The following is a 14,497-nucleotide window of genomic DNA, read 5'->3' on the forward strand; positions in this document are numbered from 1 at the left end:
TTAATCCCCATGTCATCGGCAAACTTTCTGAATTCCTCTGATATAAAGACCGATCCTCCATCGGTTGTAGTAGTTTGAGGAATCCCAAATCTGTGAATGATGTGCTCTTTGACAAATCGGATCACATCTCTTGACGCTACTGATCTCATGGGCACTGCTTCTACCCACTTTGTGAAATAATCTGTAGCAGCTAAGACCCATTGGTGACCCTTGCTAGACGATGGGTTGATCTGACCAATCATGTCCATGGCCCAACCTCTGAATGGCCACGGTTTGATGATAGGATTCATTACTGATGCTGGCACTATCTGAATTTTGCCAAACCTCTGACATGCCTGACATCCTTTGTAATATTTGAAGCAATCTTCAAGCATAGTGGGCCAGTAATAACCCGATCGCCTAATCAGCCACTTCATCTTATGAGCCGATTGATGAGTACCGCAGGCTCCTTCATGAATCTCATGCAAGAGCCGATTTGACTCTGAAGGTCCCAGACATTTAAGCAGTAGTCCTTCCAAGGTCCTGTAGAACATGTCATCCCCTATCAGAACATACTTCATGGCCTTGAGTCTTATCCTTCTGGGTGCCCCCCGAGCTGAATCCTTCAAGTAATTGAAGATATCTTCTCCCCAGTCTCCGGGTTCTAGAAACTGAACTTCTACATCGACTCCATCGGCTGTTTCCTTGTACCCAGAAGCCATCTGTGCCAAACCATTGGCTTCATTGTTCAGAGTTCTTCGTATCCAATGGAAATTAATGTACCTAAATCGTGACATCAACTCACGGCATTGCATCCATATTGGAAAAAGAGCCTCGCTCTCACACCTATATTCTTCCGTGAGCTGAGAAATCACCAGCTTCGAATCTCCAAATATTTCCACCGCTTCTGCACTAGGTTCGAGGAGTAGTTCCATCCCTCTGCGAACAGCTTCATATTCCACCAAATTATTGGTGCATGGGGCAGTCATCCTGATGGAAAAAGAGTAAGTCGCCCCTCGAGGTGACACCAACAGAATTCCCACACCGCATCCATCATCACAAGCCGATCCGTCAAAAAACATAGCCCAAGCACGAATAAATAGTGCACCAATATCAGTGCTGATCCCTTCTGCAACAAGATCCGCCAGTGCCTGTCCTTTGACTGCTTTCGCAGGCTGATATCAGATATCGAACTCTGACAATGGAATCATCCATTTTCCAAGCCGGCCTTTCAGAACAGGAGCCGACAGCATGTGCTTTATGACATCCGATTTGCATATGACAATTGTTTCCGCCGAGAGCAAAATATGACGAAGCTTTGTACATGTAAAGAATAAGCAAAGGCAAAGCTTCTTGATTTCAGGATACCTGGTCTCGGCGTCTAACATGCACCTGCTGAGGTAGAAAACCACCCTCTCCTGGCCGTCGTGCTTCTGGATTAACACCGAAGCAATGGAAGTGTCACCCACGGATAGGTACACATAGAACAGCCTATCTTGCTGAGGAGGAACCAACACTGGGGGCATTGATAAATATTCTTTAATTTCATCGAAAGCTTGCTGCTGTTCTGCCCCCCAGCGAAACTCATCATCGGATTTAATCTTCACTAAACCCATGAACGGTTCGATGCGCCCAGACAGATTAGAAATAAATCGTCTGACAAAGTTAATTTTACCAATGAGCTTCTGCACCTCTTTCTTTGTAGTAGGTGGCTTCATCGTCTTCACAGCTTCTTGACTCTTCAGGCCGATCTCGATTCCCCGTTCATGCACCAGGAACCCCAAAAGTTGACCAGCTGATACGCCAAAAGCACACTTCTTTGGGTTCATTTTGAGCCCAAACCTTCGAGTCCGCTCCAAAACTTGACGCAGATCTCCTAGATGCCCCCAGCTGATTTGGACTTGACCACAACATCATCAATATAAATTTCTACCAGTTTGCCGATGAGATCATGAAAAATATAATTCATGGCGCGCTGGTACGTTGCACCGGCATTTTTCAATCCAAAGGTCATAACCAAGTACTCGAACAAGCCGACCGCGCCTGGAACTCTGAACGTGGTCTTATTTACGTCTTCTAGGGCCATGAAGATCTGGTTGTAGCCGGCATTACCGTCCATAAAACTCATCATTTTGTGGCCGGCAGCTGCATGGATCAATGTTTCTGCAACAGGCATCGGATACTCATCTTTTGGCGTTGCTCTGTTGAGGTGTCTAAAATCGACGCAGACACGCCATCAGCCATCCTTCTTTTGTACCGGTACCACGCTAGAGATCCATTCTGCATACCGGCACGGCCTGATGAACCCAGCATCCAACATCTTCTCCACCTCTTTCTTGACTACTTCTAGGACTTCGGCCTTCATCTGACGTGCTCGTTGCTGAAACGGCCGAAACCATTTCTTGAGCGGGAGCCGATGCTCAACGATGCTTCTGTCTAGACCGGGCATCTCGGTGTAATCCCATGCAAAACAATCCCGGTACTCTTTCAGCAGTGCAATCATCTCCTCACGCAAGACCGGATCCAACTTCTTGCTGATAAATGTCGGCCGTGGCTTATCCCCAGGACCGATGTCAACCTCTTCCAAATCATCAGCTGACGTGAACCCGTATCCCAGCTTGCCGTCGTTTGAAAAACCAGCTGCGAATGCAGGCGAGTCTTCGTTATCCACAAGATCAGCGGCAAACACAGGGAGATGACAAGAAAAATTATTTGGCCAACCGCATGGGCTGGCCGCTTCTATACTCCCATCATCATCCGAAACTAAATAGTCGATGAGTGTCCAACTGCTGGAGCAGGCCATCGTATGATGTAACAATTCTGACCCCAAACAGGATTTTTCTATTTTTTGGGGCCGGTCGCTGAGACCGGCCTCTCCTACTCTATTACACCCCGTAGCATGCCAGGATGTGTTTACTCTGTAAGGCCAGTGGATAAGATCAGCCTCAGTCTGTTTTTTGTCGCCTCAATCTGATCACAGTCTTCCAGTGAAATCCCTGAGATCGGCTCTTGTCCTTCTGAAGCGTCCCCTCATATGAGAGAACTTAAATGTGATACAAACATCAGTCCCAGGAGGCTGATGCCACATTTATTACATTAGATGGTTCATTACCGTACAAACCTCCGAGGAGGACACTCGATACAGATAATAATAATAAGTAGCCAAGCTACGACATAACACCAGACCGCAACCCACATGGGGTCTAGCTCGGGCTCAGAGTACTGCGTCAGCGAAAACATCTCGAACAGGGCCGGTTCCACAGGCAAGGTTGGGTGTAGAACGATAACCCTACTCGGCGTCGTCTGGTACGAAGTCTGGGTCTTCTTCTGTAAAAAGTAAGAATGGGGTGAGTACAAACGTACTCAGCAAGTCCAACCACACCCACGGAGGGGGTTATATCAGAATAACATGCATAGGTAAAACAAGGATAAGGTTATGGCTTTAATTTGTGGAAAGCTAAATTTTATGCAAGGGTTCGTTTAACCAAAAACATTTCGGAAAACAGTTTTTATAATGAATAACATGGGGTTTAAGTTTTAAACTGCTACCGGACTCCCCGTCCGTCGTAGCACACGGCACAACTGCCGGACACAAATCCAAAACAACTCATGCTAGCCCAACCCAAGGTAAACACTAGTTATGTGACCACACCGTAACTCGCCCATTTCCGTGGGCACGGACTATTCGAATAGATTCTTAACTCTGCAGAGGTGTGCAACTTTACCCACAAGCGGGTACCACAACACGAGCACCGAAGTGTCGGTGTAGATCCCGACATAGCCATTACCCACCTTAGCTAGACCTGATTCTCCATCACGGGATTTACCAAGGGGTCATCGACCCAACTCTGAGGTATAACCGGGGTATAAGTCACACTGAGCCTATCCCTTCTCCTTGGTCACCGTTGCTCTCAGCCCTCCTGATGGCTATCACATCAACTAGTGGGGTTTATGCTAAGCCGTTGCCCATTCAACAGTCGAGTGGTTTGCACGATAGTGGAGTTAGGTGAGATGACACACCAACTCGGTCCTTAGTTGTGACAAGATGGATATCTCCCTTCCTTGCCCTGCCACACAGGCACGAGCACACCGTAGGAATGCCATCCATCCCATCTAAACTTTCTTTACAAAACACCACATTTATCCCATCCCACATACGCACACATTTTTCTTTATAAGAATAAATCGTATTATGAGTAAAGTCCTAAGCAATCTAATATCGATTAACGTCCAAGCAAAATCCGACATTAATCTAGGTGGTCAAGGAATGGTCATCACAAATCAAGGGGTGGCTATCCAATCGTGTTTTTATGCAAGCAAAACATATGCAATTTTATAAAGCAGGCCATGGGCTATGTTTATAAAAACTAGGACTGAAACATGCATCAAAGGGCGGGATTGAACTTGCCGTCTTCGTAGCCTTCGGGGAGGTCCTGTCCTTCGGGCTCGGGGTCGCGGAACGGGTCCTCGTTCACCTACTCACAGTACTGCTCGCTAACGGGCTCTTCTTCGTTCACTCCGTGGTCTACATCGCACACAAACAAGCACACAATCAATACATAGAAAAACAAAGATCTATCGTTGAGCTCGAATCGGGAACACATAAGATATGGGGTACGGAGTAATATTTTTGGGTGGATTCCTAATGTCATGGTCAAAACTATGTTATGAGAGGTGTGGTAAAGTTTTAGGTTGATCCGAGGTCGTTTGGCGCATGAAATGTTAGGTTACATAAAAGGGTTAGGGGTTAAATCAGGGTCCAGGGACTTAGTTGTAATTAATGAAAGAGCTTAATTAGAATTTTTTGAAAGGTTTGGGTTATTTGGGAAAAGGATAGGGTCTTATTTCTAATCAAATTTATGTAGTGGAGGCTTTGTTTGTGATTACCATAAAGGATAGGGTTTTATTTGAAAGAAAACCAAGGGTGGGAGGGCTCTTAAATAAATAGAAAGGAATGGAGGGGGTTAAGGGCAAAAACACCATGTCTTCATCCTCCCCCTCGCGCTGGAAAGCAGGGGAGGCGGGGTACGCCGTCGGCGGCCCTGGGTCGGCGGTCCGAGGGGTCGAGGGCGGCCGGGACCATGGGGGAAAGGGTAATGGGGCCCTGGAGGCTCGATTCCCTTTTCCAATTTCGGAGAAGGGGCCTGCAAGGGTGGGAGTAGCGGGAGATTTAGATATCAGGTTCGGTTCCTCGGGGTATCGGGAGATCGGGCAGAACAGTGAAAGTTCCCGAAAAATTAGGGTTAGGGTTTTAGGGAAAAACTTGAGCTCAACGACGGAAACTCGATTTTGAAACTAATTAGCTTACGATTTGACTTAGCGGATTTTGGGATGTTACAAACCTACCCCACTTAAAATGAATCTCGCCCTCGAGATTCGGCTGGTTTCTAAAAAGGTGGGGAAACTCCTTCTTCAGAGCGTCTTCGCGCTCCCACGTAGCTTCTTCCACTCCGTGTCTGCTCCATTGGACTCTGCAGATCCGTACTTCAGAATTTCTCGTTCTCCTGGTTACAGTATCCAGAATCTTGACCGGTAACTCCTGATATCGCAAGTCTGGCTGCAGATCTATTGTTTCTACTGGCACGTGTTCTGCCCCGGGTACCCTCAAACACCTTCTTAATTGCGACACGTGGAACACTGGGTGTATATCCGACATTTCTTCCGGTAGTTCTAGTCGGTACGCTACTGCTCCGACTTTCTTCAGATCTTGGTATGGTCCAATGTATCGGGGAGCCAACTTTCCTTGTACCTGAAATCTTCGGGTTCCTCGAATGGGTGACACCTTGAGATACACGAAATCTCCTGGGTTGAAACTTATTTCCCGTCTTTTCTTGTCAGCGTAGCTCTTTTGTCTGGACTGGGCTGCTTTCAGCTTTCTCTAATCTCGGCGACTCTTTCTTCTGCTTCTTTTATGAGTGCGGGCTCGACTAGGGCACGTTCTCCAACTTCTGACCACATCAGCGGTGTTCTACACTTCCTTCCGTAGAGAGCTTCGAATGGTGACATGCCTAAACTTGCTTGGTACCCGTTGTTGTATGAGAACTCTGCATAGGGTAAACTCTGCTCCCAATATTTGCCATAAGTGAGGACACACGCTCTCAGCATATCTTCCAAAATTTGGTTTACCCTTTCTGTCTGGCCATCTGTCTGCGGGTGATAAGCGGAGCTAAAATCTAACTTGGTGCCCATGGTTTTATGCAAACTTTTCCAAACCTAGAGGTGAACTGGGTCCCTCTATCTGAAACAATTCGGCTGGGCACACCATGCAACTTCACTATGTTCTCTATATAGAGCTTGGCCAGCTTTTCTCCGCCGTAGTTGGTTCGTACAGGTATGAAGTGAGCTGATTTAGTAAGTCGATCCACTATTACCCATATGGAGTCGTGTCCTTTCTGGGTCCTAGGCAGACCCACCACAAAATCCATTCCTATCTCGTCCCACTTCCAAACCGGGATAGGTAGGGGTTGCAACAACCCTGCTGGCTTCTGATGTTCGGCCTTGATCCTTTGACAAGTATCACAACGGGCGACAAATCGTGCAATATCTGCCTTCATCCCGTTCCACCAATACTTTTGTTTTAAGTCCATATACATTTTGGTGGATCCTGGGTGAATGGAATATGTCGAGTTGTGAGCTTCGTCCATGATTATTTGCCTGAAGTCTCCTTTCTGGGGTACACAGATTCTGTCTTTATACCATAACATTCCCTTATTATCCACTCTAAAATCTGGTGCCTTATTTTCTCCGGTTTGTTTCCGGATTTCCATCAGCCCCTTATCCGAACTATGTGCCTTTCGGATTCTGTCTTCTAGCGTGGATTGAACGTTCAGTACTTGGCTGGAACCTCGAGGGACAATGTGCACATTTAATCGTGCCATCTCCTCGCGCAGATGGTCATCTTTGGGTCCATAGGATTTCCGACTTAAGGCATCGGCTACTACGTTTGCCTTTCCGGGGTGGTAATAGATTTCCAGGTTATAATCCTTAACCAACTCCAACCATCTCCTTTGCCATAAGTTCAAATCCGGCTGGGTGAAGATATACTTCTGGCTCTTATGGTCGGTATAGATCTCGCACTTATTTCCAATCAAATAATGCCTCCAAATTTTAAGGGCGTGCACTACGGCTGCGAGTTCCAAATCATGGGTTGGATACTTTTGCTCATGAGACCTGAGTTGGCGGGAAGCATATGCAACGACTTTCCCGTCTTGCATCAGTACACAACCCAATCCTTGTCGGGATGCATCACAATAGATGACAAAATCCCGATGAATATCTGGTAGGGTCAGTACTGGAGTGGTAGTCAATCTTCGCTTCAGCTCCTGGAAACTCCTTTCGCATGACTCTGTCCAGGTGAATTTCTTCTCCTTCTTGAGCAGCTCTGTCATAGGTCGGTCTATCTTGGAAAATCCTTCAATGAATCTCTGATAATACCCAGCTAACCCAAGAAAACTTCTGATCTCACTGACGTTGGTCGGTTGCTGCCAGTTGGAGACTGCTTCGGCCTTCTCGGGATCCATTGCTACTCCTTCTGCGGTCAGAATATGACCAAGGAAGGCTACTTTCTCCAGCCAGAACTCACACTTGCTGAATTTGGCATATAGCCTATGCACTCTCAGCTTTTCCAAAACTACCCTCAAGTGCTGCTCGTGCTCCTGAATGCTCTTCGAGTAAATAAGTATGTCGTCGATGAAGACTACGACAAACTTATCCAACTCGTCCATGAACACCTTGTTCATAAGGTTCATGAAATAAGCAGGTGCATTTGTCAGACCAAAAGACATCACCGTGAACTCAAACTGCTCGTATCGGGTGACAAAGGCTGTCTTCGGGATATCGCTCTCCCTAATCTTGAGCTGAAAATATCTGGACCTCAAATCGATCTTGGAGAAGTACTTGCCCCTTTTAACTGATAAAAAAGGTCATCGATCCTGGGAAGGGGGTACTTGTTCTTGATAGTGACTTCGTTTAGTGCCCGGTAATTTACACACAACCTCATACTTCCGTCCTTCTTCTTGACAAATAGAACTAGGGCTCCCCAAGGAGACGAACTTGGCCTGATGAAGCCAATTCGTTGTAGTTCTTCCAGCTGTTTCTTCAATTCAGCTAACTCCGAGGCTGCCATCCTATAGGGTCTTGGCTATAGGGGCGGTACCAGGGACAAGGTCAATGACAAACTCTACATCCCTATCCGGTGGCATACCAGGAAGTTCTTCAGGGAAGACATCTGGGTACTCATTCACTACTGGTACTTCTTCCAAGGACTTGGCCTCCATGCTAAATACCATTGGGTTTGATCCACTTTCCCGGGTATGGCAGGTCACTCGTATTCCTTCTGGGTTTGTTAGGTGTACCACTTTGTCAGTACAGCCTATGAGACAATTATGTCGGCTTAACCAATCCATTCCGAGGATCACGTCTATCCCTTCTGACTTAAGTACTACTAGGTCTGCTAGAAATTCTACCCCACTTAAATTGATCCTTACCCGTAGACAATCCAGTTGACACTTGATGTCACCTCCAGGCGTCCGGGTTATTAGGGGTGTTTTTAGTAGTACTATAGGTATTTTATGTTTCTCCACAAAACTTGAGGATATGAACGAGTGTGATGCTCCAGAATCAAATAGTACTATTGCGAGGGTTGAGCTGACTAGGTACTCACCGAGTACTACGCCCTGAGCTCCCTGAGCTTCCTGTGCGTCGATGTGGTTGACGCGGGCTCGTCCAAACGACTGCTGAGGCTGCCTCATCTGTTGACTGTTGTTGTTGGCGTTGTTGTTGTTGTTGTTGCGGATGGGCACCCGGTTGGCACCGGTCAGGACTGGCTTTGGTCCGTTCACCGTGTTGGAGAAGGCTGACGTAGCGGGCTTGTTCTTGGCATAGGGGCAGTCGGCGATGAAATGTCCCGTCTCTCGGCAGTTGAAGCAGGCCCTCACATTGCTGTTGTTGGTGGTGACCTGGCTTGCATTACTTTGTGGGGTCCTCATGGTGTTCTGGCTTCTAAGCTGGGTGTTAGGGGCCCGTGGTCCTGTCACTTGAGACTGAGTTCTGTACTGCATTTGGGCTTGGGACCTTGGTGCGTTGTAGCTGAAGCTCCTGGGCTTCTGGAAACGATCCTGCTGGCGTGACTTGCACTCCAGAAACTTGCGCTTGTTATCCTTTCTTTCATCAATCTTGGCCTTCTCTGTGAGGATTGCCTTGTTCATCAAGGTGTTGAAATCAGGATAGATCTGAGGAGTGAGCAGGGTCCTGAGTTCTGGGTTTAGTCCCTTCTTGAACATATCCTGCTTTTTCTCGTCGTCGTTCACTTCTTCTGGCGCATAGCGAGCCAGCTCCATAAATTGGTGAGTATACTCTTCTACCGACATACTCCCCTGCTGAAGTGCGCGGAATTCATCTGCCTTGTGCTTCATGGTGGCCGAGGGGATGTGATAACGGCGGAACTCCTTCATGAATTCATTCCAAGTGATGGTGGAGGCATCATTGGCAGCGGCGCAGTAATTCTCCCACTAGGCTAAGGCAGACCCGGTGAGTTGATGTGCTGTCAGCAGAACTTTATCTCGATCCTGTCACTCGAACGGCTCGAGCTTCCTCTAGATCACACGCAGCCAGTCATCTGCATCCAAAGGGTTGCTGGATCCAGCATAGGTGGGCGGCTTGGTCCTCAGGAATGCTGTCAGCTTGTCATTCATAGTTTGTCCTCGTGGCTGCCTATTGACAAGGGCATTGGCCAGTGTTTCGAGGATGAGGGTCTGATTGTGGATTATTTGTGCCAGGTCCCCGAGGGGTGGTGGTGGTGGCAGTGGCATTTCTTGGTTTTCTCCTCGGTTCTGGCTCACTTCTTGTTCATCCTGAGGAGGGCTCTGTCCATTCGGCTGTACTCCCACATCAGCGACTGGAGGGATCCGGTTGCGGGAGGCTCTCGTGACACTCCGGGATACCATATGCAGATCGAGTGGATTGGGACTAAGATTAGGTGATGTTTAAGTTGTTTAATTCATATTTTTGAAAAGGCAATATTTATCTACTGCCGATAAGCACACAACTAACAAGCACACAACATACCAAACAACAAGCACAACAACTTTATTACTGCAAGGGAGGGTACAACACGGGGCAAGACCAAACGCGTACTACACGTCCAGGTACACAACTTCAAAAGAAAAGGGGGCACAGATCTTCTTCGGACCACACGGCTTCATCCCTTGACGGTCGCTAGCACTTTTAGGCAAACTCATCGGCTTGAGTGGGTTCCTCCCTCGGAAGAGAACTCAGGTCTTCTAGGGGAATGAGCGGTCCTTGCTCGCCATCCACTAGATCTCCATTTTCTCGAGGTTGTGTAGTGGCTTCTCTTGCGGTGGCGGCCGTAGACCTTCCAGGGTTCTCGGGTGGGGCTTGTGGGTGTCCAAAGAGTGGTCCCCATCCTATGACGGGCGTTCCGAGCAGAACATGGTCTTCTCCAATTGCTGGGATTGGGGTTCCACTTCTAGTTCATTCCTACATACGCCGATCCGGTGCTTGCCTAAGGCTCTCCTGAGCAACTGCTTCACTGCTGACCGCGGCTGCGGCTCTTGCCTCGGCTTGGACTGCTCGGATCTGTTGCAGTCTTACCGCGAGCACTGCTTGCTCGGCTCGATGGGTCTGTTCCCTCAGCAAGTTGGCTTGCTCGTCAAAGAGCTGATCCAAGGAGGCTAGGTAGGTAGCCACTTGGTACAGGAGGCCTTCTTCATGGCGGCGCCGTTGTAGGCTTCTCATTCTGGCTTCCCAAACTGGGGTTCTGATGGCCGGCGGAAAGAACCTCATTGGTGTGGGGGCGAGGTGTCTTTCGAAAATCCGGCACAGGTAACGGAGCGCTTTCCTGACGGCTAAGGGATAGGTGTCCTGGTGCCTAAACCCTGTAGCGGTTACTCGCCATGACTGGATGTCGGGGTAGCAGTCACTTCTGGCGATGACTAGGATCACCCTGCAGCGGAGAGTGCCATGATGCTCGTACTCTCTGCTGTAGTACCTTGGGCGTTCCGTGATGCCAAGGCTTTCCAGGGCGTTGATCAAGAGGCTGGGGAAGCCAGGTGCAGCTTGGCAGTCGCCCTGGGTCCATCCTTCCTCAGCCATCTGAAAACAAAGATAGGGTGAAGAATTTGCACAAATATTTGAGGTACACAAAGGGAGTAGATGATATTTATTATTGCAACATGATGGGATACAGACTTTATGGATACACGATTATTAGAGTAGAGGTCCTAGCTTAAGGGCTACTCTTATCATGGGGCTTCTTCAGTGGAAGATACCGATCCATCGCGTCATCTTCGGTTTGAGTACCTTTATCCCAGGGGGGGTTCTTCGGGTTCTTCTTCTTCTGTCTGAGTACCTACATCCCAATGGGTTTCCATGGGTTCTTCCTCTTCTTCTTCTTCCCCTATCCATCCACCTATTCCTCTGCGGGTCTCGTACTCTCGCATACGGGCTTGGAGGGCGGCTAGGGAATTCTCGGCGCGTGTGACTCTTGCCTGTTGTTCTTCCAGTTCTGCCTCTTTTTCTTGCATCTGGACTTGGAGAGCAGCTAGGGAATATTCGGCGTGTACGGTTCTTGTCCGTTGTTCGTCCAGCTCTTGGGGTTGCCTTTTCTGCTCTGTGGACTTGTTGCTTCAGTTGCGCCGCTTGTTCGCGGTAGAGTTCATCCAGGCCGATGAGATAGATGGATAGGTGAGAGACCGTGTCTTCTAGGTCTTCTTCTTCTCTTCCAAGTCCTCTCATCTGTGCGATCCATGTGCATCCTCTTCCTTCAATCGGCGGAAAAAATACCATAGGAGTTCGCTGAAGGTGATGCCTGTAGATCACGCGTAGACGTCGCAGGGCTTTGCGGGCGGCTTTTCGATAGGTGTCCGGGAAGCGAAAACCAGTGGTGGAGATGAACCAAGGGTCCACATCTGGGTAGCGGGTGCTCCTTGCCACGAAGATCATCAGGTCGCACCGAAGAGTGCCCTTGGAGTCGTACTCCCGGTAGAGAAACTCTGGTGGGTCCACAACTCCGATGCGTTCCAGGCTGAGTATCGGCAACTTAGGAAGGCTGGGCTCTGCGTGACAGATTCCGCCAATCCATTCATTGTCAGCCATCTGGAACAGGGCAAGAACCAGTGGTGAGTGTTTGGGTGAAAGAAGGATTAAGGAAAGAAAAGTCCTAGTGAAAAAGGGTCAGAAAAAGGGTTTCGCTCCTAGGGTCACGTCCTACGGCCAACCTACGGCTCTGATACCACCTGAAGCGTCCCCTCATATGAGAGAACTTAAATGTGATACAAACATCAGTCCCAGGAGGCTGATGCCACATTTATTATATTAGATGGTTCATTATCGTACAAACCTCCGAGGAGGACACTCGATACAGATAATAATAATAAGTAGCCAAGCTACGACATAACACCAGACCGCAACCCACATGGGGTCTAGCTCGGGCTCAGAGTACTGCGTCAGCGAAAACATCTCGAACAGGGCCGGTTCCACAGGCAAGGTTGGGTGTAGAACGATAACCCTACTCGGCGTCGTCTGGTACGAAGTCTGGGTCTTCTTCTGTAAAAAGTAAGAATGGGGTGAGTACAAACGTACTCAGCAAGTCCAACCACACCCACGGAGGGGGTTATATCAGAATAACATGCACAGGTAAAACAAGGATAAGGTTATGGCTTTAATATGCGGAAAGCTAAATTTTATGCAAGGGTTCGTTTAACCAAAAACATTTCGGAAAACAGTTTTTGTAATGAATAACACGGGGTTTAAGTTTTAAACTGCTACCGGACTCCCCGTCCGTCGTAGCACATGGAACAACTGCCGGACACAAATCCAAAACAACTCACGCTAGCCCAACCCAAGGTAAACACTAGTTATGTGACCACACCGTAACTCACCCAGTACCGTGGGCACGAACTATTCGAATAGATTCTTAACTCTGCAGAGGTGTGCAACTTTACCCACAAGCGGGTACCACAACACGAGCACCGAAGTGTCGGTGTAGATCCCGACATAGCCATTACCCACCTTAGCTAGACCTGATTCGCCATCAAGGGATTTACCAAGGGGTCATCGACCCAACTCTGAGGTATAACCGGGGTATAAGTCACACTGAGCCTATCCCTTCTCCTTGGTCACCCGTTGCTCTCAGCCCTCCTGATGGCTATCACATCAACTAGTGGGGTTTATGCTAAGCCGTTGCCCATTCAACGGTCGAGTGGTTTGCACGATAGTGGAGTTAGGTGAGATGACACACCAACTCGGTCCTTAGTTGTGACAAGATGGATATCTCCCTTTCTTGCCCTGCCACACAGGCACGAGCACACCAAATGACAAATCCGTAGGAATGCCATACATCCGTTCTAAACTTTCTTTACAAAAACACCACATTTATCCCATCCCACGTACACACACATTTTTCTTTATAAGAATAAACCGTATTATGAGTAAAGTCCTAAGCAATCTAATATCGATTAACATCCAAGCAAAATCAGACATTAATCTAGGTGGTCAAGGAATGGTCATCACAAATCAAGGGGTGGCTATCCAACCGTGTTTTTATGCAAGCAAAACATATGCAATTTTATAAAGCAGGCCATGGGCTATGTTTATAAAAACTAGGACTGAAACATGCATCAAAGGGCGGGATTGAACTTGCCGTCTTCGTAGCCTTCGGGGAGGTCCTGTCCTTCGGGCTCGGGGTCGCGGAACGGGTCCTCGTTCACTTGCTCACAGTACTGCTCACTGACGGGCTCTTCTTCGTTCACTCCGTGGTCTACATCGCACACAAACAAGCACACAATCAATACACAGAAAAAGAAAGATCTATCGTTGAGCTCGAATCGGGAACACATAAGATATGGGGTATGGAGTAATATTTTTGGGTGGATTCCTAATGTCATGGTCAAAACTATGTTATGAGAGGCGTGGTAAAGTTTTAGGTTGATCCGAGGTCGTTTGGCGCATGAAATGATAGGTTACATAAAGGGTTAGGGGTTAAATCAGGGTCCAGGGACTTAGTTGTAATTAATGAAAGAGCTTAATTAGAATTTTTGGAAAGGTTTGGGTTATTTGGGAAAAGGATAGGGTCTTATTTCTAATCAAATTTATGTAGTGGAGGCTTTGTTTGTGATTACCATAAAGGACAGGGTTTTATTTGAAAGAAAACCAAGGGTGGGAGGGCTCTTAAATAAATAGAAAGGAATGGAGGGGGTTAAGGGCAAAAACACCATGTCTTCATCCTCCCCCTCGTGCTGGAAAGCAGGGGAGGCGGGGTACGCCATCGGCGGCCCTGGGTCGGCGGTCCGAGGGCTCGAGGGCGGCCGGGACCATGGGGGAAAGGGTAATGGGGCCCTGGAGGCTCGATTCCCTTTTCCAATTTCAGAGAAGGGGCCTGCAAGGGTGGGAGCAGCGGGAGATTTAGATATCAGGTTCGGTTCCTCGGGGTATCGGGAGATCGGGCAGAACAGTGAAAGTTCCCGAAAAATTAGGGTTAGGGTTTTAGGGAAAAACTTGA

This window comes from Panicum virgatum, chromosome 5N (assembly GCF_016808335.1).
Source record: "Panicum virgatum strain AP13 chromosome 5N, P.virgatum_v5, whole genome shotgun sequence".
Taxonomy (NCBI): domain Eukaryota; kingdom Viridiplantae; phylum Streptophyta; class Magnoliopsida; order Poales; family Poaceae; genus Panicum; species Panicum virgatum.